The sequence below is a fragment of the Falco rusticolus genome, chromosome 14 (genome assembly GCF_015220075.1).
Source record: "Falco rusticolus isolate bFalRus1 chromosome 14, bFalRus1.pri, whole genome shotgun sequence".
Taxonomy (NCBI): domain Eukaryota; kingdom Metazoa; phylum Chordata; class Aves; order Falconiformes; family Falconidae; genus Falco; species Falco rusticolus.
Window position 1 is genome coordinate 15,295,369 of NC_051200.1, and position 26,494 is coordinate 15,321,862.

Sequence of the window (26,494 nt, forward strand, 5' to 3'; positions counted from 1 at the left end):
CTGCCCTTTGCAAACGTAGGCAGGAAAATACCCCAACAGGTAGCGTCTGTGTGTATAAATAAGGAATTCCCTATTTCCAGCTCCTATCCCAGCTCGTTAGGTAGGCTTCCAATAGCCAGGTAGCTCCTCTGTGGCCAGTTTACGATCCTGAAGTCTGAGGAGCATCGGTGGGAATGCCGCAGGATTGCTTTTGGAAGAGACTTGGCCACAGCTCGGTGGTCCCACAACAGTTTGCTACGCTCAGCAGCAAAGTAGCCCGATTTATGTCACCTGTTCCAACCTTGCGGCTGAAAGCACCGCATCTCTCCGTGGATTTTGCATGGGAGAGTGTGCCAGTGCCCCGTATGCTGCGGATGCTGGCGTGGAGCTGGGTTTGCTCCGCCAGCCCCAGCATCCGCCGGGAAAGCCGCCTGCCACAATGTGCGGCCGGGAGCACGGAGCAGCCTGCGGAGCAGCTGGGGCAGCGCTTGCCATGGGCACCGGGTGCTGGTCAGCTGTCCCTCGGGTCAGAGAGGGATAAAATCCTTTTCCCTGGGAACAGGCTTTCTGGGTATTGATGGAACGTGCCGCTTTTGCTGCGCTTTCTGCTGGGTCACCGGTGGGGCCCGGGGAGCACCGGCGTGGCCGTGCCGATGCTTCGCTTGCCTGTTCCCCACCTGAGAAGCTGGGATGTGATAGAGCCAGCCCTGAGGCAGGGGGGAGGAGGGCGTGGGTGTGTGCCCGTGCTCTCAAATGTGCATTGAGGTGCCATTATCAGACCTTTTCTTCTCGATTCCCTTTCTCACTCATTTTTTCCCTTCCACTCACAAAATGCAAAGCACGCAATAGCAATCACAGAATACAAAATTACGAGGTAGAAATATCCCTTGCAGTGAAAACTCCTTACTTGCAATGAGAAAACCATCTTGTTTGTGCTTGCTAGTAAAGGATAACCAGACACCCCCCCTGGTCTTGTCTGGCTGCATCTCCCACCCCCCCCAGTCCCCTCCCTGCCATCGGACCCTGCCTAGCGGTCCTGCACACTCACATCATTTCTTTTCAGTGTGAGTGTTTTCTCTTACAGAGCATATGGCATGAACCCTCTGGACAGTTTATAAATCAATATATGCTCTACTTGAATTGTACTTTGAGTAACCTTCAGTAGTCCGTTACTTGAACGGCACACAGGAATGCCTTTACGTGAGAAATTGCTGAGAGTAATGTCTAACACTTTGCTTCAGAATTGCAAAGACTTGAACTTGTATTTTTCTTGCATGTGGTGAGTTTGTTGCCAAGAACCACCGATTCATCAGGGTGCCAGAGCTATTGTTTACTCTGGTCATCACACTCTTGCTTTAGCAAGCCCTTACTGGTGGAGCAGGTGACCTGGCTTCTCCTTTGCCATGTGGCTGCCACCTGCCACATTTAACCCCAGAGATTTTGTCTTGTGCAACTTTGCATTGGCAATACTGGTCGCTTCCCCTTGAAGCCGGCAGGGTAAGCGGGTACACGCTTTGTCACCTTATTTAGCCAGAATTACATGCGCAAAGAGAGAGCGGGGCATAGAAAGTGTTTCTTCTCCCCAGCACCAAAAGCAAGACCTGAACTTATTAACGGCTAGCACTGGGAGCTGCTGTTGTGCAAGGCACTGCACAAGCACCTACAACAGTCAGCCCTGGCTCAGCGCACACTGGATGTGAGCTGAGGAAAAGCAGATGAGGTGGGTGGGCAAGAAGTGCAAGGAAAGCAAGATAATGCTGGATACCACAATGAGCTGCTAACCTTTGCCAAAAATTCCTTTTGCATCAAAGGAGGTGAGCAGGAAAGCACTGAAGGTAGATAAGGTGGCGTTTGGGGTTGCTTTTTTAGTGTTTACAGGAATCTGCAACACCTCATTTGGCTCCCGCACCACCAGCTCTCTAATGCAGGTACCTGGTACTGTGAGCAGAGTAACATAACCTCTGTCTCAGTGTGTGGGAGGGTTTCGGTCTGGGTGAAATTAAAAAAAAAAAAAAAAAAGATTGGTGTAGAAATGTGCGATTGGTAAGTTTGTCTAGTGTCTCCCTGCTAAACCCTGCAGCCGTGCGATGCCGTGCTGCACGTATTTACCTTCCAGCGGGAGCTGCCGCCTGCCAGCCCGTTCTTAAAAATCACACCAAAAACTACTGGGGAGGTTCAAAGACTTTTCCTCCACAGTGGGTCACATACATTCCTGATGCAGCAGACTTCACATTTAAACAGCAAAAATACATCTTGCTTTATCCTACACGAACAGAAAAGCTTGCCCATGCTGCTCTGTACGTGCTGCACAGAGCAATGCATGGCGCGCCAGGGCTCCCCGGGTGACCGCAGTCGGACCGGGGATGCTCCGCAAGGGCACGTGTTGGGGTTTTTTCAGTTGGTTTGTGCTCAAACGCAGTAGTGAAGCTAACCTGCAAACACGTCGAAGGCAAGCTTTTACGTTTACAGAAAAAGAAATGAGAGGAGCTTCCCCAGCTTCTCAGACAGAAAAGCGCAGCTGGATGCCTACCCCCTGGGCTTTCTGTATTAATAACTGGCAATATCCTGAAATATCTGGAGCAGAGCAGGCGCGCTCACAAGGTACCTGCAGCAGTGGAGGGGAGCTGAGGCTGCCCGTTGGGCACCGCGGTGCTGCCGGGGCAGGTGCCCAGCCCCACGCTGTGCCCGCAGCCTTCCATCCCCGCATCCCTCACCCCCTGCTCCCCACATCCCCCCGCCCAGCTCCCCGCATCCTTCACCCCCGGCTCCCCACATCCCCCCGCCCAGCTCCCTGCATCCCTCACCCCCGGCTCCCCACATCCCCCCGCCCAGCTCCCCGCCCCCCTCACCCCCGGCTCCCCACATCCCCCCGCCCAGCTCCCTGCATCCCTCACCCCCGGCTCCCCACAGCCCCCTCCCAGCTCCCCACATCCCCCTCCCAGCTCCCCGCATCCCTCACCCCCAGCCGCGCAGGGACCACTCCCACGGCTGGTGCCGCTTGCCCACAGCACAGCCGCTTCCACGGGGACACTTTCCTGGCTCCCCTGGGATCGTTTTTCCTATTAGCTTGATTTAGCCTCAATTTTATTCTTGCCCGCTGCTCTGGAAACTCTGCGGTGCTTTTACTCTCCTGTTAATGTCAAGTTGTTTTGATCCTGGCAGGGGACTGTAGCCTGAAAGCAGTTTTAGCCAGACTCTCCCGTTTTGAATGAGGTGGAAATCTCTTTTTTCTAGCTGAGTAAAATCAAAGTAATCACAACAGAAAAGTCTAAAAAGGAATAAACCTGATTTTTAACTCTTAACACTCCACCTAGAAATGCTGACAACAGAAAACTTTCTCACACACACGCCCCTTGATGTAAAAATAAAAGTACAGAATTACAGAATTAATCACTATACTGACCAATTTCCCTGCAAACCAAGCTATCGGCGTTTTCCTGAGGGAAAGCAGTATTTTATATGGTGATTAAGGGCTTGCCTTGCAGAAAGCGGGAACGAACTGTTTTACAGATGCAAGCGAAAGAAAGAACACCAATGTCCGATTTGAAACGGGTTTGCCGTGCATCTGAATATCGTGACTTCCACCCGTTGGTGGGCAGAGGCTTTTAAAAGCTGCTCCTACCCACACACGTGCCTCCCGCACCTCCCGTGCCAGAAAGGCTCAGGTGCCGTGGGGGTGTCCCTGGTGCCCACCTGCCAGTGCCACTGCGTGGACCAGGAGCAATGATGTAGGCTGTACATCAGCAAAAGGATGCTCCCCCACCTCCCCTGTCCCACAGCTATCGACTGCGATTTATTAATTCCTAGAAATAGTTGAAAACCCCCAAATGTTACGGGATTCACAGCCACCAGCGCTCAACAGACCACAGGACTGGGGCTGTTCGTGACACACCATCACTGGCAGGAGAGGCAACCTGACTCCCACCACAGAGGATGGATGCTCCACCAGGAACCCACCATCCCCACCCTTCTCAGGAGCACCCCCGAGGCCCGAGTGGTCCCTGTGTCCATTCCTTGCTCCTGCCAGAGCTGGGAAGCTGCAAGAGGCGTGATGCCAAGGGCTGCCGAAGGAAAAACCCATTCACCTTGGGGCTGGGCTTGCTCCGGAGGAGCTCACCACTGCACCACTTTGTAGGCAAACCCTGCGGTGCTCCAGCCACCCCACCCCACCCTCTTTGCACCATGACGCAAGTGCCGTGTGGGTGCTGGCCATGGGCAGCCCCCCACCCCGGCTGAGCCTTACCTGGGTGCCCCAATGGGGAGCTGCTTGGGTCTGGGGAAAAGGGATCCATCCCAGGGCAGGGCTTCCCTAGGAGCACCCCAGACACAGGCCCAGGGCCCCTCCTTCCCACGCCCCTGGGAAGCTCCCATGCTGCTGAACCAACCCCTCCCCAGCTGCTGGAAGCAGCATCATCCTTTGCTGCCCACCACCATGTACCCCCCTTCCCCACAGATGCTGGGAAGGGCTCAGCACCATCCCAGTCTCCCAGCCACAGCAGTACCCTCTGCCCACTCCACCCCTGTGCAGCCCCCCCCCCCCCCCCATTAACGACACCAAGCCCTCGTTCGTTGCTGCCTCCGCAGTGGTTTATTAGTGTGGGAGACGAGAGCCCCCCAGCAGCAGCGTGGAAGGCACCGTGGGGGGTGCTGGGGACGCACCCTGAGAGCCAGGGCCCCGGCTCCTGCGGCAGGGACCGATTTCCAGCCTCACTAAAGCAGCAATGCAATACTGGAGAGCAACAGGCAATCCCAAACTCCAGTATTTACGTGCTGCTAGAGCACTGCTGACAGCTCTCCATCCTAGCGCCTCGCCACGGCTTCCAGCCCCCCTCCTTTCTCCCCACCCCCAAACACAGGGCGACAGAGTACCTTGGCCGATCCTTTGCCGGGGCAAGGACCGAGGAGCAAGAGGTGAGGGGTAAGGCACCAGTTGAAGGCACAGTGCTCGAGCCAGCATCGGCCATGCCCATGCTGGAGAACAAAAAGGAGCCGCAAGTCCTCCCTGCCTGCAGGGCCAGCCCCGCCGAGACATGCACACAGACCCATAGGGAATGCATCTGTAGCAGCTGCAAAGGGTGTGCGCAGATACGAGCACCGGCAGAACTTATCTACACGTACCTGTTCACCTGAACTAAAGGGACACATGGGAATGCGTTAGCTTCCACATCTATGATAACCAGAAGCTCACCTTCTTGTCTTATCCTTGAGGTAATGAGGCAGCCCAGAATGGTCTGTATCTCCTTGTCCCTACAAACCATGATGTGCTGCTACATCTCCTCAAAGCCCACTGAATGTTGACATTCCAAATGGTATTTTGAATATTTTTTTTTTTTTTAAACCATGATATAAGGTACTGAAGAACACTCTACAATGAAGACATTTAACGTGCATGCATTACCACCACCATGGGACTTTTTTGTTTGTTTTTTTTTTTTTCTTCACGGGTGCTATCACAAAGTCTGTAACTATAAGAGAACAAGCAGTTACACAGTGCAAACAAACCAGTTTCAGAAACAAAATCAGAAATTAACTGTTTCCCCCACCCCCAAAACATACTTCGTATTTGGGTCCTGGCAAATCTACACTTGCAGAACTGCAAATCTAGCAGATCTGCTGCTTTTGCTACTGTAAGGAGCCCGCAGACCTTCCTGACCCTTCCAAACAGTCTGCGGGGAAACATTACCTTGTACTTTCCTCTTAGGGGCTGCTGAACATCAAGGACTTTCCAGGAGTTGCAATGTTAATATTTCAGATAAATAAATCCCAATTCCAATAGTTCAAACCTGTTAAGTCTTCCTTAAAATGTTTTTATTCAGCTCATTTTGACTTTTGAGAAATCTAAAAAAAGAAAAACGTTGATTTTTTGAAAGGCTAGATGATGTGCTCAGTTATTTGGATGGACAAACCTTATGTGACCAGAAATTAAAGATGCCCTGGCACTCCATTGCCTCCCCTGCCTGTACCAGAGAAGAAAACAAGTGCAGGGCAGAAAGGAGGCAGGAGCTTTGAAGCATGCAACTACTGAAGGCACTTACAAGCCAGCCTGCGAGGGCTGTGCAGGAGCCGTGCAGATAGCCTGACATTTTTTGTGTTTCCTTTCAACTCCCCCCGCCGCCCCCCTCCCCTCCCCTCCCCCCCCCCCAGTTATGTGACAACTTCCTTCAATTCATTTTCTTAAAAAGCAGCATCACAAAAAAACCTGAACAATGTCAGAAATGATGCCATTAGTTCAAATGCTTGTGCCGTCCCCTCGCGCTAAACACGCCACCTCGCCAAGTTCCAGTTTCTCCTCCTCCTAGTCCCTGCCTGTTTAGCAAACTTAAAAATAGGAATTTCAAAAGCTCTCATGACCCATGCCAGATTACTGCAGATTTTAAATCAAATATTTGCCAACAAAAAAAGCAGATTTTTTTCACCACTTCAGTGTCCTCAATACCAACAGCACCAGCTCCAACTCTCTAACGAGCAACTGCTACTTACTGCAAAGCCAACAAGCACCCAGAGGAAGTTAAACCTGTACAAGCTAAAACAAAACAACCCCACACATAATTTTACCATTAATTATTTCTGTAACAATCTTTTACTTGACTGTACCTGCGTAGTCTTATTTCTTTCATCTCTTCAAGTGACTCAAAAAAAAAAAAAAAAAAAAGTAACAGCAAACAAGCTTGGCTCTAGAATCCATTTTGATTGTGTTTGAGGTTCATGTTTTAATTAATGTTTTTATACATGTATATATAAACCAGCCTTTAGCCTAGTTCAACAAGGGGGACAAGAGCTCTTTTTAGCAAGGAGGACTTTGCAAAGCGAGGGCTCAGATCACCTCCACCAGTCTATTCTCCAGCACATGGAGAGAAAAAAAAAAAAAAAATAATCAACATTCACACCAAGTACTGGGCAAGTGGAAATTTGGGATAGGCACTGAAATACGTATCTGAGAAAATATGCGTGTTTATGACATGACACCATAATTATTTCAAGCAATAGAAAGCTCTGTGTTTGAATCACCCCCATCTCGCACTTCAGCTTCTTTCAAACTTAAGTTTGTGCTTTGGATTCTCAGCGTTACACCAGAAAGCTGCCAGCCGAACGGGCCAATCTGAGTTTCTCCCGACCTCTCCGAGGTGTTGCCTTGTGGTGCCCAAGAAGGGAGATGCATTTAGGAGGAACCTGCACCTCCCCAGGGGGACGTAGGCGCGGCAGGTATTTCGGAGCAGGTGGGACACGCCAGCTTACCTTCCTGACTCACCTCTGACCGCAGGCGCATCGGCTCCTGCGCCGGCTCTCCCCGGACACCAGACAGTCGCTGCTTCAACGGGAGCTGGAAAGCAACACACAGAAGAGTTGACGAAGCACTCGCAGGGGGGCTGGCCTGTTGGGCAGCCTCAGAGCGGTCCCCCTCCCCAGGCATGCCCAGACCACAAAGGCTCAAGTGGGTGCAAATATTCTTAAAATTAGGGGGGGGGAATAAAAAAAAAAATAAAAAAAATCAACTTTTCACCTCCAGATAGGGCTGACTACAAAGGGGCACTGAAAGAGGGACTGCACCCCTTCTCTCCCTGTTCTCCCCATTCCCGCAGCCAGGGCTACCGGCACCGCTGCTGCCAGGAGTGCGGCTCGGTGGCAGCACCCAGGGCACACTGGTAACCCCAACTGGTCACCCAGGTGCTGCACAGCAAGGCAGGATGGCACGGCTCCTGCCGGGCGAAACTAGTGGCAGCTCCAGGGCTGAGTGGGAAAGCCAGCAGCAAGCCCACCTCCTCTCCCCGAAGGGGTTAAACCAGCAGCAGCCAGAATCAGTTACTGGTCCTAAAGGAAACACCTTGTTTACACTGATTCTGGTGACAAACCATGCCTAGGACCAGAAGCAAAAGAAACACCTTATTTATGGTGATTTAGGTGACAAGCCATGCCTAGGATGCGCAGGTAAGATGCAGAGGGGCTAATGGGAGGAGGCAGCACCCCAGAAGCACCCCAACCTTGGAGCAGCACCCCACCACAGCCAGGAGTGACCTGCTGTGCTGGTAGCCCCAGATGTCAAGAGAACCACCCCAAAAGCTGCACCTCGAGGCCAAAGCATCACAACAGCTCTTCTGCTGCACAGGTTCCACGCCCGCGGCGCGTACACCAGCTGTTTCTAGAAATCGAGACTTCTACCTGTCATCTACGTCAGCCAGCCACCTACGGAGGTTTAATTAAATCCCCCAAATAACTGGGGAATTTGAACACAGAAAAATCCATTAGTGGAGTTCACAAAACAATGCAACTTCTGCTTGCCAAAGTATACTGGGCAATTAAGTAAAAAACACCCACCCAGCCCCTGCCCCAAGCCCCAACACACGCACAAAACCAAGCCAAATTAACGCTGAAATACAGGGTTCCCTTAAAACACAACCTAGTCCCTCCTCCTCACTGACAGTGTAACCAGAAAAAAAAAAAGAAAAAGAAAAAAAAAAAGGAGAAAAAAAAAAAGTGAGAAAGAGCGCCATGGGAAAGGAAAGGAAATAAATACAGGAGCCCGTGACAGGCCAGATTTGCATACAGAGAATTCACTGACTCGCACACTTCTGGGCTAGGTAAGCTCAAAATCAAGTAAATATTAAGCATTTCCTCTCTATATAAAGCACAAGGGAAAAAAACCCCGTCAACTCTGCTATCGAACAGTTTTTCAGGAGACACGCACAAATCCTGAAGTCATTGTTCTCATTTGAAAGAAGAATTAAAAAAAAAAAAGGGGGGGAGGGGAAAAAAAAAAAAGCAGCATTTACTATTTTACAAAAAGAGTAAAATAAATCATCTTGTTACAGATGTCCCAGGCATTAATTAGTGAGACACAGTTACAGTACCAAAACAAAAAATAAGGGCGTGAGTAGCAGCACTGAAACACTTTGTATCTGCCCCAGTCTGAAAAATCACACCATCTTCATTCCTGCCTCCCTTTGAACAATGAAATTTCAACAGAAGTCACGTATTAATATTTACAGATGTGGCTAATAGCTGGAATCAGACCCGATGCTTGATCGACAGCCACCAAATGGTTCCAGCTATTACATTTCCGATACGACTGGCCTCGCAGGGCTGATGAAGGCGAGCGAGGGCTGCGTAAAGAGAAATGACTGAACGAGCACGAACGGTCCGACGTGGGAACTGCACGCAGGCAAGTTACTTTCATTTGCACGGGCATCTACAGTGCATCCCCTCGGCGTCACGCAGCACGCAGACATCGCCCTGACACCCGTCTCAGCCCGCTAAGGCTTCCTCCCGGGTGGCACAAAATATTATTTTTCTCCCTGCTCACAGGTCAAAGTCATACGACAGCAGACAGCTTCTCATCCTCTTTACTAAAAATAATTTTTTCTCACTAATTTATCCAGAAAAAGGTCAGAGATGCAACACGTATTTCATATAAATAACAGTGTATTCGAGCTGCGTTTTAATTTTAGCCCAGCGTACCTTTCGCGCATGAAAACCACACGATGTGGACGCGCACCGAGGTGGGGCAGAACACCCGAAACCAAACTGCAGCCACAAAGGGCAAATTCAAATAATGCAAAAAATTAATTCGTTAACTTCACTTGATGTGAAACTCGACCCCGATCCTGTTTCCAGCAGGATCAACTGTATCTCTCTAGGCGAGGCTGTTAACACAAGGGAGAGCTACTGGCGCTCGCAAAGGCCTGCGGGATAAAACTTCCAACTTACAGTACTCCAGAAAACCAGTAAAATCCACAGTAAAATTCCAGGATCCACAGTTTTTTCTCAACACTGCTGAGAAGAAAAGTATGATGCTTCTTGTTACTTCCATTTTTTTGCATTGTCATCTCATCCAGTTTTAAACAAGGGACAGATCTGGAAGCCTGATTCCTACAAAGTTTATTTGTTAAGAACAGAAAAAAATTAATTTTTTTTTGTCAGATGAACAATAATTCAGAACATAAGAAGCATTTTTAGTTTTGTTTTGTTTTTTTTTAATATTTGGGTCAGTTCGCCTGAAGCGTTAAAGCTTCCCTCTTATATTTCATAAATATTTATTGCATTAGCAGTTCAGTTTTACTGTATTTCCCACCAAAGTGGATTAACTAAATACAGACTTTTGCAGTTGCTGGTGAGCAACGAGACTTTCTTTGGGCTCCTCCAGAGCAGAAGATGATGAAACTTGGCAGAAGGTCCCTCACCTACACACGTCCACACCATACAACACACAAGCACAATATTTTTTTTTGTTGTTGAGGGGTGCGGGGGGTAGCAACTGATGTTTTAACCTTGGGCAAACTCGCTCTCTAAATGTAAAAAAAAAAAAAAAGTCTTGCTGTACCTGATGCGCATGTGGGAATAATATCGTCTTTGGGATCAATTAAAAAGGAAAAAAAACCGGCGGCGTGCGTTGCCCCCGTCCCTGCGGCTGCCGGAGCGCAGCTTGGAAGCCTGCCTTTGCCAGGATATTCAAATTTCCTGTACAAAGGAGTAACCAGCAAGGGGAAAAAAAAAAAAAATTAGCAAAAGCTGGGTGCCAATTTTTTTTTTTTTAATCATTTTAATTATTTCATCGAAGTATTTTTTGGTTATACGAGTATTTTATTTTTTTTAAAGGTATTAAACTACTTTCCCCCGTGCGCCCGCTCTGGCGGCGGGAGCTGGGGAGGGGCGCAGGCCCGACGGCAGCGCAGCGGGGGCGCAGCCCCCGGGGTTTCTTTAAAAAAACATAAAAACGGGCAAATCCCACCCCACACACCCCCCCCGCCAAGGCCCAGCCACACCTGCGGGGGGCGGCCGCGGCGCCCCGCCACGCCAGGAAAAAAAAATATTAAAATTATTAATAATAAAATCCCCGCGAGGGAAAGGCGCCCGGGGAAGGGGGGGCGGGGGAGCAGCTCGGCGGGGCGCCCCGCACCCACGTGGGAACCGGCCCCCGCCGCTGCGCGGGGAAAGGCGCCGCTCCCGCCCTAACGGTCCGGCGGGGGCCCCCGCCCCGCCCCCCCGCCCCCGGCCCGGCCGCCCCCGCTGTCACTGCCCGCTGCGTCACGGGCCGCCCCCCGGGGCCGCCCCCCCGGGGCCGCGACCCCCGCCCGGGGCCGCCTTTGTGCGGCGCCGGCCGGGCGGGCGGGGGGCGCTGGCGGTGCCGCCGCTCCCCCCCCGCGCCGGGAAAGTTTTTTCGGAGTTTTTTCCCTTCCCCCGCCACAAGTTTCTCCCGGGCCCGTGTCCCGCCTCCCCCCCCCTCCTCCGCAACGGGAGCGGCGCGGCCCCGCCCACGGCGGAGCGGGGGGGTGGGCAGCGGGAGGGGGCCGCGCCGTGCCGCCACCCCCCCCCCCCCCCCCGGGCAGCGCAGCGCGCCCGGTCCAGCCGCCCCCCCCCCCCGCCGTGCCGAGCCGAGCCGCGCCGTCCCGCCCGCGGGGGGCAGAGGGAAGGGGGGGCGGCGGTCGGCCCCCCGCGGCGCCCCGGCCCCGCCGCCCTGCCCGCCCTCCCTCCTCACCTCCGAGTCCACTCGAAAATGGCGCCGAAACCGAAAAAACTTCGCAAATTTCATTGTAGGCGGCTGCAAGGGCTGCTGGGAGCGGGGGCGGGGCAGCGCCGCCCGACGGGGCGGGCCGGGCCGGGCCGGGCGGGGCGGGCGCAGCCGGGCGGGCCGGGGCGATGCTCCCGCCGGGAGCCGGGCGGGCGCGTCCCGGGACCGGCCTGGGTGGGATGGAGCGGCAAGGGCGCCCCCCCCCGCCCCCCGCCCAACTCCCGTGGGCGCGTTCCCGCGTGGGTGTGCGGGCTGGCCGGCGGGGGGCAGCCCGGCGGGTCGCACCGAGCTGGGTTCACCTGCCCCGGGCTCCGGTGCCGCGCAGCGGGCCGGCGGGGGGCTGCCCGCGGGGAGCCCTCTCTGCGGGTGGGGGTAAATGTATATAAACCAGCCGAGCCGCACGGGACGGGTGGGGGGCCCGGTCCTGCCCGCAGACGGGCTGTGCCCCCGCGCCTCGTCCCGCCGCCGTTCCCAGCCTCTTGCAAACCAGCCGGAGGAGGGATGAGGCTTTCCCAGCGCTGCTTGAGCAAAAGTTATTTCTCACTGTTCGACGTGTGGCTCCGTCCGTGCACGGCACGGGGCATCGGGGCGAGGTTTATAGCTGGGGCTTTCCCCCCCTCCACTACCGTGATGCTGGGGTTCTCCACCAGCAGCCATTCGCAGCCTTCCCCTCCCCGACCCACCGGCTCCGGAGACGTTCCCAGCTCCCCGTTCCCCACTCCCCGTTCCCCATGCCCCGCCATGCTCCCGTGCATGACTGGCACAGCTTTACAACCTGTCCCCGAGCCACCCGGGAGTGACAGGAACAGGATTCGTCACCCACGCTGCCCATCTGGGTGCGGGATGGCACCACGGCGCACTGGCAGGGAAGGCGGGTGGTTTGGAGACACGGGTTTTCTGAAAATGTTTTAATCTGGAGAGTTTGGGAGGCTGGTGCTGCGTGCCAGTGGGAGCCTGGCAAGCTGAGGCCTGAGGAGGAGCGATGCTGGGGCAAAGCGGTCCCTTCCAAAGGGAGAACGTGGATCTGAAGGTCACAAACTTCAAGGCTTATCTCATCCATCATCAGGAATGGACAAAGCCAAGAAGTCTCCTGTTGTCTCAGTGGGTTTGCAACCTTCCTGTTGCAATTTTTACTTCTACCCCCACCCCAAACGGCAAAAAACTCCCAAACCCTGTTGCTAAATAATTGCTCTGTTCTTACAGGTGAGAAGTGAAGCTCAATTAATTCTGCTTTGTGAAGCGCTTCTGATCCTTTGATGGAAACATGTAAGGGCAAAACACTATTATTTTGCAACTTGCGAAGGCTGATAAGAGCGGTAAAACGGAAAAAGTCTTACCACTGAAGGGTATTACAGCCCTGCGCTTTTTCCACTCGAGATCTTAGAAACTAGCTGATGGCTGCTGCTTTTCATTTAGCAGGGTTTTTCCCCCCCCTTTTGAAAGAAATGCAATCACTACCAAGTATTCTGGAGGGACTTCATCTTTAAACAAATAATGTTTTTCTTGTTGGGTGTGCACTATTATTTTCTTAATTATTCCTGGATTTCTGCCTGTTCCAAGAGTTTTCTCAGATGGCAGAAACAATTGGTCCTTTTTTATTACACTAATAGCAAAAAGTATCCCTAATAAAAAGGCCCTGTACATCCCATAAACTCAAACAGGACACGTTTTGCCAACAATCACACCTCTTCATTGAGGCATCTTATATGCTTTTTTTTTTCTTTTCTTTTCTGTTCTTTTTTGGGTTTTGTTTTTTTTTTTTCTGCGTTACTACTATTGTTTACTACTCGGCCTCACTGGCTGGCTGCATTTTGGTGCCAAGACAAAAGGAATCGGGTCATTTATTTAGCACCAGAGCCCTCCCACTCACCCTGAACGTGTACATCGAGATCTCAGCAGATGTGGTGGGAAATGAATGGGCAAAGAGATTCACCTACACCTCTCACATCTGCTTGTGGGTGGCCTCTAATTAATTTGGCTTCGAGGCTTCACTGCAAGGTAGATGGGTTAGGAAGTCTGGCCAGGAGTCATCTGTTTGAATCATACCTATTCGATGGAGAACTTCATTGTGTAGCTGTGTCTGACCCGCACCCTTGCGAGAACTAATTAAAAAAAAAAAAAAAAAGCCCCACACTTATTGGAATGTCAAATATAAATGTCAGCGTTTCAAATGAAATGGTATCTTGGGAGGCTCCTGCACATTTAATCAGGCGGTTGCGCCATCTATATCGTGGACTCAAAAGCTGCAGTGAGAACCACGAAAGGCACTGGCTTAACATCAGCAGAAGTGTTTGCCAAGCTTGGATTATGTCACTGCTTTATGATCTTGCTTTGTAAAGGGAGAATACTCTTGGGGAGAAAGGACTCGGCATGCCGGATCTACAGCGAGAGCAAGGAATGAATGCTGCTTGCAGAAACCGTGGGGGAGGGCGAGGGATTGTGTTTGCTGGGGTATTTTTGCAGATGGATGCTTTACGGCCACCTTCCTCGAGCAGAGATGCGCCCCACATCGCTTGGGCTGAAAGCAGAAAGCCCAAAATACCCCAGGGAAGCTGTTTGCTGCTTTCCCCCCTGTGCTGCCTTCCCACGGACACACCTGCCAGGGCCCCTGCCTGGGTGCTGCTCCACCACAGCCCGCCGGCTCTCGGTGCATCGCTGCTTTGCTCCGGCTCTCGGTGCATCGCTGCTTTGCTCTGAGAAGGTAGTGAGCAGTGCCAAGGCCCGCTGGCTTTCCCTCGCCTGCGGCTTGCAGACACCTGGCCAGGTTGGGGCTTGTCAAATAGTCAAAATGTGGTGCCTTGCAGAGATGGCAGCTATGGAACCGGTTAAAAAACAAACATCCCCGCACTACACACATTAAATGTGGCCTGCTGAAATGCTTCTGCCCCTTGTAGCAGGGATGAGCCACGGCTACTCCTTCTGTGCTCTAGGCTGGTGGCAAAGGTAAGAAACTTTCTTTGAAGACACCAATTCTCTTTGTCCAGCCCAAATGCCAGGCTCACCTTCACCATCTGCAAGGGGAAAGAGAATAAAGCAAAAAGCTGGGCGGTTATGTGCCCTGTGAGGAGTGCCATTTGTGGGACAGGGGACATCAGAGGGGACAAATGGCTGAAGAGAGATGTCTCTTCAAAAGTAGCCCCTGGGTGTGAGAGCTGCATTGCTGCGCTGCCCTTGCTTTCGTGTTGCAGTGAGAGCCTTGTGCGGACCCTGCTCCACACCCCCCCCACAGGCGCTGCCAGAGCATCCTGCCCAGCCTGGAAACTTCCCACAGCCACTGCGCTAATAAACTGCGGCTGCTTCTGGACGAGTGTCTGGCCAGCCCCAAACTGCAGCCCGACACGGGGGTTTGGCATGGGAAGGTGGGTCCCTGTGTCTGCAGGGGCTGTGCGGGGCACGGGGAGCGCGGATGGTGGCGAGGAGCAAGTGTGGGGGTGTGTGGCCACAGCACCCCATGGTTCCTGATGTGCAGAGCGGGGAGCCGTGCTTTTTATTTCTTGCATTACCCCACGCGGTGCAGTAAACTGCCCATCTGGAGCTCTGGCTTCTGCACTAACCCTTCCTCCAGCGCTTCGGTCCCTTGCGACCAGACCGGAGGGGCGGTTCTGTGCTCGCTTTCTGTATGACTCTCCTTCATCTGACCTTGTGCGCTGGCCCTGGCATTTTGCAGTTCCCCCAGGTCTGCACATGGTGTGGCAGTCCCAGCCTGGCCTTCCTGGGCGCCATCGGTGTTTGTAGCAGCCTCGGCCACTCGCTGCCATGTGGAAAACGGGTGTGGTGGCCGTGCCGATGGGTTTTTGGCACCATCCCCTGCCTTCCCTTGGCTCAAAGAGCGCCCGGAGCGTAGCACTGTCTGGACAGGGATTTCACTACCCGCCATCCAGCCTGCCAGCGCAACCTTGTCATTGCAATTTGTCACACATATTTGGTATGTGTTTGGTATCTCGCTGAGGGCTCGTTTGCCAGGCGATCCATCTAATCGCTACTTGTCTGCTGCGAAGAGCGGCTTGGCCTCGGCCGGGCTGCCCCGCCGGTGTGCTGGGGGCTGTGCCGCGCGCTGGGAGGGAGCACTGGCCTGCCAAAGCAGGGAGGTGTGAATCAGCAGCGTAAGATTCCCTACCGTCAGCCTCCTCTTCCCGCTAAAGGAGGGTTATTTTTGTCAAAAGTAACTATTTTTGTTGAAACTAATTTTAAAGGATCTTTTTGTTGTTCAGGGATGGAAGCCTTCTGCAGAGGCACCAGCTCCCCACTCCTCCCCTCCTTGTTTTTCTTTGCAGTTATTTGCTCTATTTATTTACTGCAAAATTTGCTGTATTGCCTGACATTTTTCGGTTATCAAAATATTTTGATTATGTGCAGTGGAGGGGGCGGGTTGATAGTGCGGCCGACATCTTGATAGAAAATTGCCTGTAAATTATTCCAACTTAATTCAGGCTGGGGAAGAGTGAGATGCTCCAGCCTGTCCTAGGCAAACCCTCAGTGCTGCTGCTGCAACCTGGGCCTGTGCAGAGCCCGGGGGCAGCTCAGACCCATTTCCCTGGATATTTCTAGCCCTTTGGGGTCTGGAGTGTGACCTTTCCCCATGGATGCATCAAATACAGCAAGCACAGAAAGGAGAGGAGGGCAGAGGGGAAGATGCTGCTGCATGAGACACGACCCGAAACTGCTGCGGAGGTTTTTTGATGCAGCATGAGAAGGGTTGGAGGCAGGATACAAAAAAGCAGAGCTCGGAGGGGTGGGAGGGGAGTTGCCTATGAAGGTCACTCCGAAAAGGGCTGGAGCACTACACTTTTTTTTCTCTTGCTGCAAGGAGCAGAGGCATGGCTTTCTGTAGGATAACCACCAGCACATTGGCTACGGAGATGTCTTCTGCCATCGGTGGATGGGCTGAGCTGGGAGTGAAGAGCCACTTGCATCTTGAAAGTAATGCAACTCTCATGCATTTGAAATAGCACTGAGAAATTACCGATTATAGCAGCTCTGCAGTTTCTGAGTGCAATGCTGTGAACAATTTTGAAGATCAATATTTATGCAAACAGCTTATGATGACTTTGCTGTTGCGATTTTTCTGTGTCTAAACAAGCTTGTCTTGCTTCCCTTAAGCCAATAGGTTTAAAACTTCTTCTGACGTTACCAAACTTGCAATTTGTCATTAATACTGTATTGTGTCAGAAATGCAGTATTGTGGGCACGTACATATAAATATTGTGCTCTCCTGGCAAAGCAAAATGTCATGATAGGATAATGTGTTATTTAATAGAGCTGTAGATTATACAGGGACATTTGCAATACAAACCAGTCCCAACATCAGACATTTGCAAAAGTCTTTGTTATGCTGATACAGTAGAAAAACTGATATTTCCAGCTGAATATTTTTTGTATCATGCTCCTTGGCCATCCCGTGGACCTCTGCCATATGACACGTAGTATTAAATTATATCGTCCAAGAGTTATTTTGTACAATTCAAGGCAATAGCCCCCGGAGGCATTCCTTAGACATGCGAGGAGTCTGTGAAATGGTGTGTTGGTGGTTGTCTTTAGATGCTTTGGCCCTCCTCCAAGGAAAGACGTTCTAGCTCCTGGCTTTTTACCTGGAAGATGTATTAATTCCTAAAGGCTAGCTCCTAGAACTGGTGAAAAGAAAACCCAAGCAGTGAAGCTGTGCATCTCTGGTAGCTGACATCCGACAAGCCAGCAGGAAAACAGGGTTCTCTGAGTTGCTGGTTGCCCCATGGACTGCTCCTGGGCAGGTGCTCCCAGGAGATCCAGCTCCATTTCCAAAGCAAGCAGGTCCATTGCCAGGCCAGGAGCCCCAGGAGAGAGCTGGGGAGGCTTCTGAGCATCCCCTGCCTGCACACTAGCACCGTGCTCTCACGGCGGTGTTTTAAGCCTCTCACTGGGATTTTCCTGAGGAGCACCTTGCCCTTTGCTGTTTGTAGGGAGCTCATTCCCATGCTGGGCGTTGGGCTGTGATCGCTGCCCTTCCAGATCAAAATCCAGAGAGATTTGCTTTCAAAATTCAGGCTGGGCTTGTGGAGGACAGGAGTAAGGGTCCAAATGCTGGCGGGAGCCTGGCAGGTCAGTCCCAAGCACTCTGCCTGCTGGCGTGTCCCTGGTTTCCCACCCTGGGAAGGAGTGGAAAGGCTTTGGGAAGGGTCACGCAGCAGATCTGTGGCCCCCCAGCCCATGACCACCCCATTTTCTCTGGGGGCTCTCGCACCCCCACCTGGGGGAAGTTTAACTCAAGGGCCTTTTGGAGGACCCAGCTCCCATAGAGGTCTTCGTTCCTTTTGAAAATCCCCATCCTGGTTTTTGTTGGTGACACTCATTTTCCCAAAGAGAAGTGTTGCTTTCTAACAAGGCAGCTTGGAGTAGGGATAGCCGCTGTGTGCCGAGGCACCCGATCCCAGCTGCTAGCCCTGTGTTCCAGGGTGGGAAGAGGAAATCACGGCACCGAGTGTGCAAGCTGACCGTGCACCAGTTCCCCTGTTAGCAGGGTTTTAACAGGAAGATGAGCATGGCTCCTGAGGGTGAACATAAATTATGTTTCTAGATGGGCAGGGCACAATATACCTTTAAACATGCTTTTTACCCTGAATTACTCAGTACACTGAGTTACACCTATTGTACAACAGAGTGTTTTCCACTCAGAGAAAGAGGATGAAGAAGCATTGCTTATGCCCTAATGTCAACGCTCGCAGAGCTCATGCGGAGTCACTTTGTTTGCATTTTCCCTTTTTCCAGAGCTTTCTGTCTCATGGTGCCTCCAACTTGCAGGGAGGCTCGAGGGGTGAACCTGGAATTCAAAGCCACACAGGGGTCTGACTTCTGTGCAAAAACTGCAGGCTTGCACCAGGAGTTAATTCAGCAATGCACAATGCAGAAACAACGGCCAAAACAGGCTTCAAATTGTATTTCTTGTGTTGTCCAAGGTGCAAAGAGGAGAAGTTGCATGTGTGGGAGGCCAAAACCTGCATGCAGTGTAGGGATTGATTGCACCACGCACTGCTTTGCAAATGCACTTAAAACAGTGTCATTTGGGACAGGAGGCCAGACATTTACCTGCCATGTCTGGCCCAATTCCAGTGAAATCTAGTATTAGCTTTATTATTACTATGCTTTCCTTCCATCTAAACTGCAAACTGTAGCATTATTTGCAGGGAATAGTATACATATGCATATGTTTAACATCATCGGTGGACATCTGTCACTTGAAAGCTGCAGTTGTTCTGGGGCTCGCGGTGCCTGTGTGTCTCTGTATGGGTGACCTGCCCTGGCTCGTGTGTAGGGCTGCGGGCAGCGGGGGCTCTGCGTGCCAGGGAAGGACGCGGTGCAGCCGGGGACATGGAGGTAAAACTCCTGCCCTGCACCCGAGCAAGGGGCAGCCAGCGGGGCTTTGCGACAGCCACCGCGGAAATCCCCAGTGGGGGTAGCAAATGCACTGGGAAAGGCGAGAGAGGAGAAAACGTGGGAGAGAGGGAAGCAGCAGCAAAACCAGTCTAACCCAAAAGGCGGAACGCCAAAATGAGACCACCCAGAATATGTTTAATTAGTACTTTTCCTAAATTAGTGCTTCTCTCTGCTCTCAGTGCTCATCTTTCATTCATTTTCGCCTTCGTGAAATGTCAAGTCAAAGGGGTGCGATAACACGTTGCTCTCGCTCTCGGGAGTGGGAGAAGGGTGGGCAGGTAGCGAGGGGGGGCATGGGCAGGGACCCCAGGCTGCCTGCAGGTCGGGGGGACACAGCCAGGTGTGACAGGATGGAGCAGAGCTGCTGCAGAAATGCACGCCTATGTCTAAGCACTGCATACAGCAGAGTGCCCGTTCACCTTGTGAGCTGCACAATTTAAAAAGCACGTACCGTGTCTGAGTTCGCCCGATATTATTTATTTCAGTGGATGCTGAAACCCGCCAGAAATAATAAGTGCCTTTTAATGGAAGGGGCAGGAAGATCTCTCCTTGGAGAAGGAAAATCAAGCTCTTCAAAGCTGAGGCCATGCTCCCATCAGCTGTGGGGTTGCTGCCGCAATGGTTTGCAGAAGGATCTCTGTGTTAGAGGCCAGTTTGCTGGCCGGGCAGGCAGTGGGCAAGGCACAAAGGTGGGTGTCTGCACCCCGGTTGCAGTCTGGGAGGGCGCTGGGTGAGCCGTGACCACATGGCAGCATCAGCTTCCAGGGGGGCAGCTGCTGATGCACCTTCCCTGCCTGCATGGTTGGGAACGGTGCAGCTCGGCACCCAGCGCGGGGACCCTGCCCAGGGGGATGCACAGAGCAGCCTACAACACGCCGCTTTGCCCCGGAGGCAAGTGCTCCTCATGCCCTCCTGCAGTGCAAACGCCCGGCCTCAGGCAAGGACAAAGGCGCTGGGGCTGCTCCTCCTGCGAGCCTGGCTCCCTGTCACCCACACCAAATCTCGCCTGCCATCACGTCACCCATCCTGTGGCTGCCTGGCATGGCCAGCTTGGCTATTTCCTTCCCGGATAGCTACATACCCTCTGCAAAGCGTGTGCCCCCAGGGCAGCCAGCTCCTCACCCAGGGTTAGGTCAGCCCTGCTCAGCCTTTCCAGCAACCCCATCGCAGACATGTGCGTCGCATGGTCCTGAGCATCCTGGCTCCACGGGAGCACGCCCAGGAGGCAGGAGACATGGAAACCTCCGGAGGAGCAGGGCTGTGTAATTCATGGGGTGAAGGCAAGGAGGGAAGCAAGGCAACCTCCTCTTTGTCTTCCAGTCCGATATGTGATTTGGGAGAGCTGGTGATGAGATGGTCTGTTGGAGCTGCTGCCTTTTAGTTTAGTCTTTTGCACTGACTACGTCTAATAAAATATTCTAATAAAAAGAATAACGATTTCTGAATCTTGCTTCTGGGAACAGAATCTACGTTTCTGTACTCCTTACAGGAAAGAAACCCAATTTTGTTTGAAAGAAAGAGAAATTTCAGCCTCTTGGGGAAAATACCTAACTGTAAAGAGACAGAAGAAAAAGCCCAAATTAGTTTCATGATGTCAGTAAATGATACCATGAATTGAGAAATCCATGAGTTTCGCTGAAACCAGTCACGGTTTCCACCTCCCCCTGCCTCTCATCTGCTTTGAAACGCTTTGTTCAGGCTCGGGGCTGGAGGAGTGCAGAGGTAGCTAAATATTTCCACATCTGGTTTGGGGAAGATTCGGAAAAACAATTTCGCTGCAGAATTAACAACAGTAATGGAGTTTATTTGTGTCTCTCGGTATATGGCAATATATTGTAGCGTTTCTCCCTGAGCACACGCATGCCAGGGCTGCCTGGCCTGGCACTATCGACTTGCCTGCTCCTTGGAGAGGAGGGTTTGCTGCCTCCCTGAGAGATAACAGGGCTATTCTCAACCATGGAAAAACTTTTACTGTTTCATTTTATCAGCCTGTGGTTAAGGAAGGTTTCACCATCTGAGCCCTCGTTCTTCTACACTTTCACTTACTTCAACTTTGTGGTTTCATGCATTGAAAGGATATCATCTGTTGGTGACACCAAGGAAAGTTCACACGGGAGACAGCTACATGTGTTTAACCGTTTGTCTGCATCCACAAAAGTGCTCCCAGAAAACAGAGGGATCTGTTTTGAAAGATGAGCGATTTCTCTCGGGAAAACATTTTGCCTCATGAGTTGTGCAAAGCAAAAGGGTCGATGATGACACTTTGCCTGGAGAATGCCCCATGGTGTGGGACCCCAGCGGTGCCCACCCAGCCTGCTATGGCTCTGCGATGGTCAGTCGGATGCGGAATTTCACCTCCTTGCATGCAAGGATGATCTCCAAAACACAGAAGCAGCTGGTTCCTTTCAATGGCACGGCTCAGGGATTGTGGGTGGGTGCCCACACTGGCGGGCAGCTGTCCCCTGCCAGTGGTGCCAAGGCAGAGCAGGACACCTAAGAGAGACTTGGAATGTGGGGCGGTGATTAGATGGAAAAGTGTCGTGATGCACAGAAACCACCTGTGAGCTCTGCATGAGAAGAAATGTCTGTGGGGCATCACCCACCACTTGCAGCTGGTGTTGGCAGAAGCGCTGGCAGCTCCCCCCGAGGGGGCTTCAACAGGGTGCCCCAGAGCAAGGCAGGTGACTTGGGGCTGGGGAAAAGCAACAGCTCATGGTGCCGGTCACCTCTGGGGAGCAGCCACGTCAGCAGAAGGCATCAGCACCTACCAAAACTTCTGGACAGGTTTTGTTTTCTCCAGCAGCCGCAGTTTACAAACTTGAGCCAGCCCTCACCTCCTCTGCCGCCTCTGCCGTCCCCCCGGGGAGGGAGGTGGGCAAGAAGCCACCGCGCTCAGGAAGAGGCTTTGTTGCAGGGCTCAGCCATTGAATTCAGCAGCTTTCTGAGAACCCCACACTTGTTTTAAAGATTTATTGTTCACTCTGGAAAGCAGCTCTGAAACGCCAAGTCCGCACAGCCCGAACACCAGCACGCACCGTCGGGAGGTGCCGGGCTGCTCGCTGCCCCCAGCGAAGGCTTGGACCCTGCATGGGGCCACCCAGATTTTGGGGTGGTGGGGGCAAAGGCTGGGTGCAGTCTGGCACAGCCCCCGTGGTTGGTGATGCACAGTGGGTTACTGTGGCTTCCCGGGGCGCGGTGGCAGTGCTGGGGAGGAGGAGGAGGCTGGTGGAAGGGTAACGGCACTTTTTGTGGTGGTGGTGGTCAATTTACATCCTCTTCCTACTCCCCCCCCCCGCCTTGAAGCTCCCCATCGCGCTGGGCGGCTCCTGGGCACAGCCAGGCTTTCTGCTCGCTCGGGGCAGGTATTTCACCTCCTTTGCTAGGCAGTGGCTCCTCTCCAAGTCCCAGGAACGGCAGGAGCATGACAGAACCATGGCGGCGAAGGGGGCAGCCGGACACTGCCGCATCGGCAGGGATGGGGACAAGGGGCTTTGAGCCGAGGGGGCTGGCTGCGCGGCAGCCTCCTGCACCGGGTCACCCTCCGAGATGTTTGGCTGGGATGAGGCAGCCTGAGCCATAACGGGGCTTTCATGGAGCCTCAGGGAAGGCGCCTTGGCAGCTGTCACTTGCACCGTGTGGAGCGCAGCCCCCCCCCCTCCGTCCCTGGTCGGCCATAACCGCCAGAAAGCAGCCTTGAAACAGCAACCAGCTTTCTAATAAAGCTGGCAAGTCTGGCCAAGGCAGCGAGGGCAGGAGTGCCACGTAGAGCCGTGGAGCACGGCCCGCCGCCACCCCCCGCACCCCAGCCCCACTGCGTGCCCCCCCGGCACCTTCAGCAGGACGGTGGCTGGTGGCCGCTGAAGGCTGCAGCCTGTGGCCTCCTTCCCTGCTGGTGGCATGTTGGTGGCTGTGCTGGCAAGGTCCGAGTGAGGCAGGTCACCGCTGACGGTGGTGGCGCGTCACACGGGTTGCACAAGCAGTGCAAGCTGGGGAGGCGTTGGTGCAAAAAGCCGCGCAGAGGATTTGGCAAAAATGGGTTGACAAAGCTGGTGTCCCCTCTGTGTGACGATCAATAAAGTGACCCCTGCGGTACCCGTCCAGCTTGTGCAGTCTCCATCACAGCCACGTGCTGCAGTGTCACATTTTTTAAAGCTGTTATTGTGGGGGAGGTGTTCGTGCTGTTCCAAGGGTGTGCGGGTCCCGCCTGGACCCCGCAGTGCCCTGCTTGGTGCAGCCCCCAGCGCCCTCGCCCGCGGCCCTCCTGGCTGGGGACTGCCCGGGGCGCTGCTGTGCTCCGGGCTGAGCGGTGCCCCAAGGGCAGGGCGGTGTCTGGGCAGGGTGGGGCGGGGCGGGGCAGGGTGGGGCCGGGGTGGGCTGGGCGGGGCTGGGCGGGCCCGGGCAAGGTGGGGTGGGGCAGGGTGGGCCGGGTGGGGCAGGGCTGGCTGGGCTGGGCGGGGCCCGAGCAAGGCGGGGCGGGGCAGGGTGGGGCCGGGTGGGGTGGGGCGGGGCTGGCGGGGCCGGGCAAGGCGGGGCCGGGAAGGGCATGGCGGCCTGGGGTTGGGGCGGGGGTGGGCGGGGCCAGACAAGGCGGGGCGGGCCGGGTGGTATCCGGGCAGTGCGGGCGCTGTGCGGTGCTGGGGCCGTGTCCGGGTGGGCTCGGCGTGGTGCGGTGCGGTTGCCGTGCCGTGCCGTGCCGGTGCGATGCGGAGGCGGGGCGTGCTGGGGCGGGTGTCCGGGCGCGGCGGGGCGGGGCGGGCGTGGCAGTGTGCGGGCCGGTGCCGGTGCGGTGCGGAGCGGTGCAGTGCGGTGCGGTGTCCGAGCAGTGCCGGAGCGGTGCCGGCCGTGCCGGGCTAAGGACCAGCAGAGGGAGCGCAAGAGCGCAAAAATCCCACCTGGGTGCAGCGGGCCCGAGGGCTGCGGCTGCGCTGGTGCGTACTGGTGTGCGCTGGTGCGCACTGGTGTGCGCTGGTGTGGTGGCAGTGTGGGCCCCACGGCTGCTCTGCCCGGTGGGCAAGGGCACCTGCCGCCCCATCCCGGAACCGCCGGGCTGCCCAGGGGTCAGCGAGCGCTGGGGGGATCCACAGAGGGAAAGCAGAGGGCTGCCGGCAGCCACCGCGGCTCGGGGTCTCCATCAGCAGCCCCCCAAGCCACGTTATCGGGTGGAGCCAGCGGAGATAACAGACCCCGTGCTGAGGACGCAGCCTGTGCAGGCATGGCATGGCGGAGCTCTGCGGCGACACGGCAGGTGCTTCAGGTCACGTTTCAGTTCAGATTTTTTTGTCCCCCAAATTGAGTCCTCCGCCGCAGGCTTGCTGGAGTGAGCAGCGGGGGCCGGGGCAAGGCAGCGGGGACGTGCTGCCCCCCAAGAGCCATGCTGCCCTCCGGGCCGTGCGGAGAAGCTTTCAGCACCTCTGAGACCCGACTCGCTTTTGAAGTTTGCTGTGAAAAAGACGCTGTGGCAAAGTTCAGGGGTTATTTTGATGGAAAATGATATTTGAATGAAAGCAGAGCCACCACCCGATTCTAGGCCCAAGGACCCAGGGACAGCCCCGCTGCGGCTTGGCGCTGCCTTTCTTGCTGCAAACGCTTTTTTCTCCAGGGCCAAAGCTACCCCGAGGCTCCAGTTTACACCAGTTTATTTCCCTGGAAGGTATCTGCCCTGGTGTTTAGGGCCTGCAGCCTTCCTGTCTCATCAAATATGTCTCTGGCTGCATTTGCAATGTGATGCCCGGGCTGGAGCCTCCTCAGCACCCTATGCCCAGCGCAGCAGCAGCAAGGCAAGCTCCTGCACCCACAGGCTCCACCTGGGCTGGGCGATAAAGCAGGCTACCACAGGGGCTCACAAAGTAAAAGACAAATAATTTATTTCCAGCACGCCACTGCTGGAGGGACAGTACTGAGGGCTGGTTTTCTTGCTTGTTCAAGAGGTGAATTCCACCCGGGAGGAATTCACTCCTCGCCTGTGCTAATATTTAAAAACGTGCTGGATGGTTAATTTTAGGCCCGGTTATCTTCTCGCTGGCAGAGTTTAACACAATGCCATGGCAGGATGTCTGCCGAGGTCAGATGGGAATAATAGAGGTGTTAGTCACTCCGAAAAGGAATTAAATCACGCCAGGAGTTTGCACAGTTACTTCTGGTGCTGTTGCGGGGAGAACTGCTAGGTCTTTTCTAGCAAAGCTTCAGCATTGATTTAGGAAAGCATAGCCAGCATTTTTACATTTTCAGCTGCCTTTCATAGCAGGACAGTGGGTCCGTGTCGCAGCTGCTGTAGGGGACTGTCCGCTGGCGGCTGGGTGCTGAGGAGGGGTTATTGTCCCATTGTGCGGATGGGAAATGCAAGCAGGGAGATGCAGAGCTCTGCTCAGAGGCTCACAGTGGCTGAGCTCGAGTCTCTGGGGCCTTAACTACAAAACCATCTCATGCGGTCCTCCATGTGCCGAGCAATGGGTTTCAGAGCATACCCCTCCCTGCCTGTGACCCCTCAGCAGCAGCTTCCCTGTGCTCGCTGCAGGTGTTCCTCTGGAAACCCTGCGCTCTCTCCAGCTTAGGCAACAGCATGGATAAACCCCTGTTGCAAAGTCTGAGCCCCCAGCCAAATTTCCCAGAGGCCTGTCGAGCTCTGGCAGCGCAGAGCCAGGCAGGGTCCGGCTTGCCCCAGCACCGATGCCCAGCTCCTGATCCCAGGGGCTGGTCCCTGAGGTGTGGGTGCAGGTGACACCATGCAAGAGGTCCATGAAGCAGGAGTGACCCAAGGACCTCCTCGGCTTAAAACACAAGCTGCAGACCAAAGCGCATGCATCTGCCCGAAGCTGCTATGGGGGAAAGGGACCAAGCTAACACCGGCAGGAGGGAATGGCAGTTTTGGAAATGCGTGAGTCATGCTTGGGTCTGACATTCGAGATAAAAAGGCTGAGATGTGCAGGCTGTGCTGGTTTCCTCGGCGGCTCCTCGGTGGGTGAGAGGGCTCTGGTGGGTGCATCCTCGAGGGGCCCGGCCCCGCCACTCCGGGGCATCAGACGCGCAAGAACAATTGTGGCTTTCCTCGCTGTTGGGCAATGAACGGGCCTGAATATTGTTGTGGATTTCAATGGAAAATGCTTTCAGATTGAAATGACCTTGATTACAGCTGGTTGTATAATTTGTTGTGAATAAGGTTCTGTGCAAAGTTTGGCATTTTCATTTTCATTGCATAATGATTAGTGATTACATTTTCCCAGTATTTATCCTGTGCTAATCTTGATATAAGCCTGAAACGCCAGCAGTGTGATGACAGGAACCAGCATCCATGCCAGCGGGGGCATTATTTGCTTTCTATAGGCCAGGAACATCAAGCAGCCCAGAACTGCTTCCCTCTGAGAAACATACCACTCACTGATGCCCGTTTGGCTTATTTTTAATTTTATTAAGGGCTCTGCAAGTCCCCCTCAGGGGACAGGTGCAAATGGGGAGGTGTGTTTGTCAAGGCTGTGCACACTGTGAACAAAAACCTTCTGCAAACGTATTCCCATGTAAACCCATTTATTCCCACAGTGTTCCTTTCCATCGTTATGGGACTATGGTTTTAGTAATGAAAATGAGGATGAATAATCCCTGATATTTACA

The 26,494-nt window shown here is 53.9% G+C and overlaps 2 long non-coding RNA genes across 2 annotated transcripts; both read right to left on the reverse strand.

Annotated features, from left to right (window-relative positions):
• Positions 1-4,541: 4,541 nt before the first annotated feature.
• LOC119157545 lies at positions 4,542-6,085 on the reverse strand. The gene is made up of 2 exons (XR_005107561.1): positions 5,663-6,085; positions 4,542-5,444 (listed from the first exon to the last, which is right to left on the reverse strand). It is a non-coding gene; the product is annotated as an uncharacterized LOC119157545 (long non-coding RNA).
• A 39-nt stretch (positions 6,086-6,124) lies between these two features.
• On the reverse strand, positions 6,125-11,529 carry LOC119157539. Its single transcript, XR_005107559.1, has 3 exons — positions 11,450-11,529; positions 9,682-9,843; positions 6,125-7,300 (listed from the first exon to the last, which is right to left on the reverse strand). It is a non-coding gene; the product is annotated as an uncharacterized LOC119157539 (long non-coding RNA).
• Between the last annotated feature and the right edge of the window lie 14,965 nt (positions 11,530-26,494).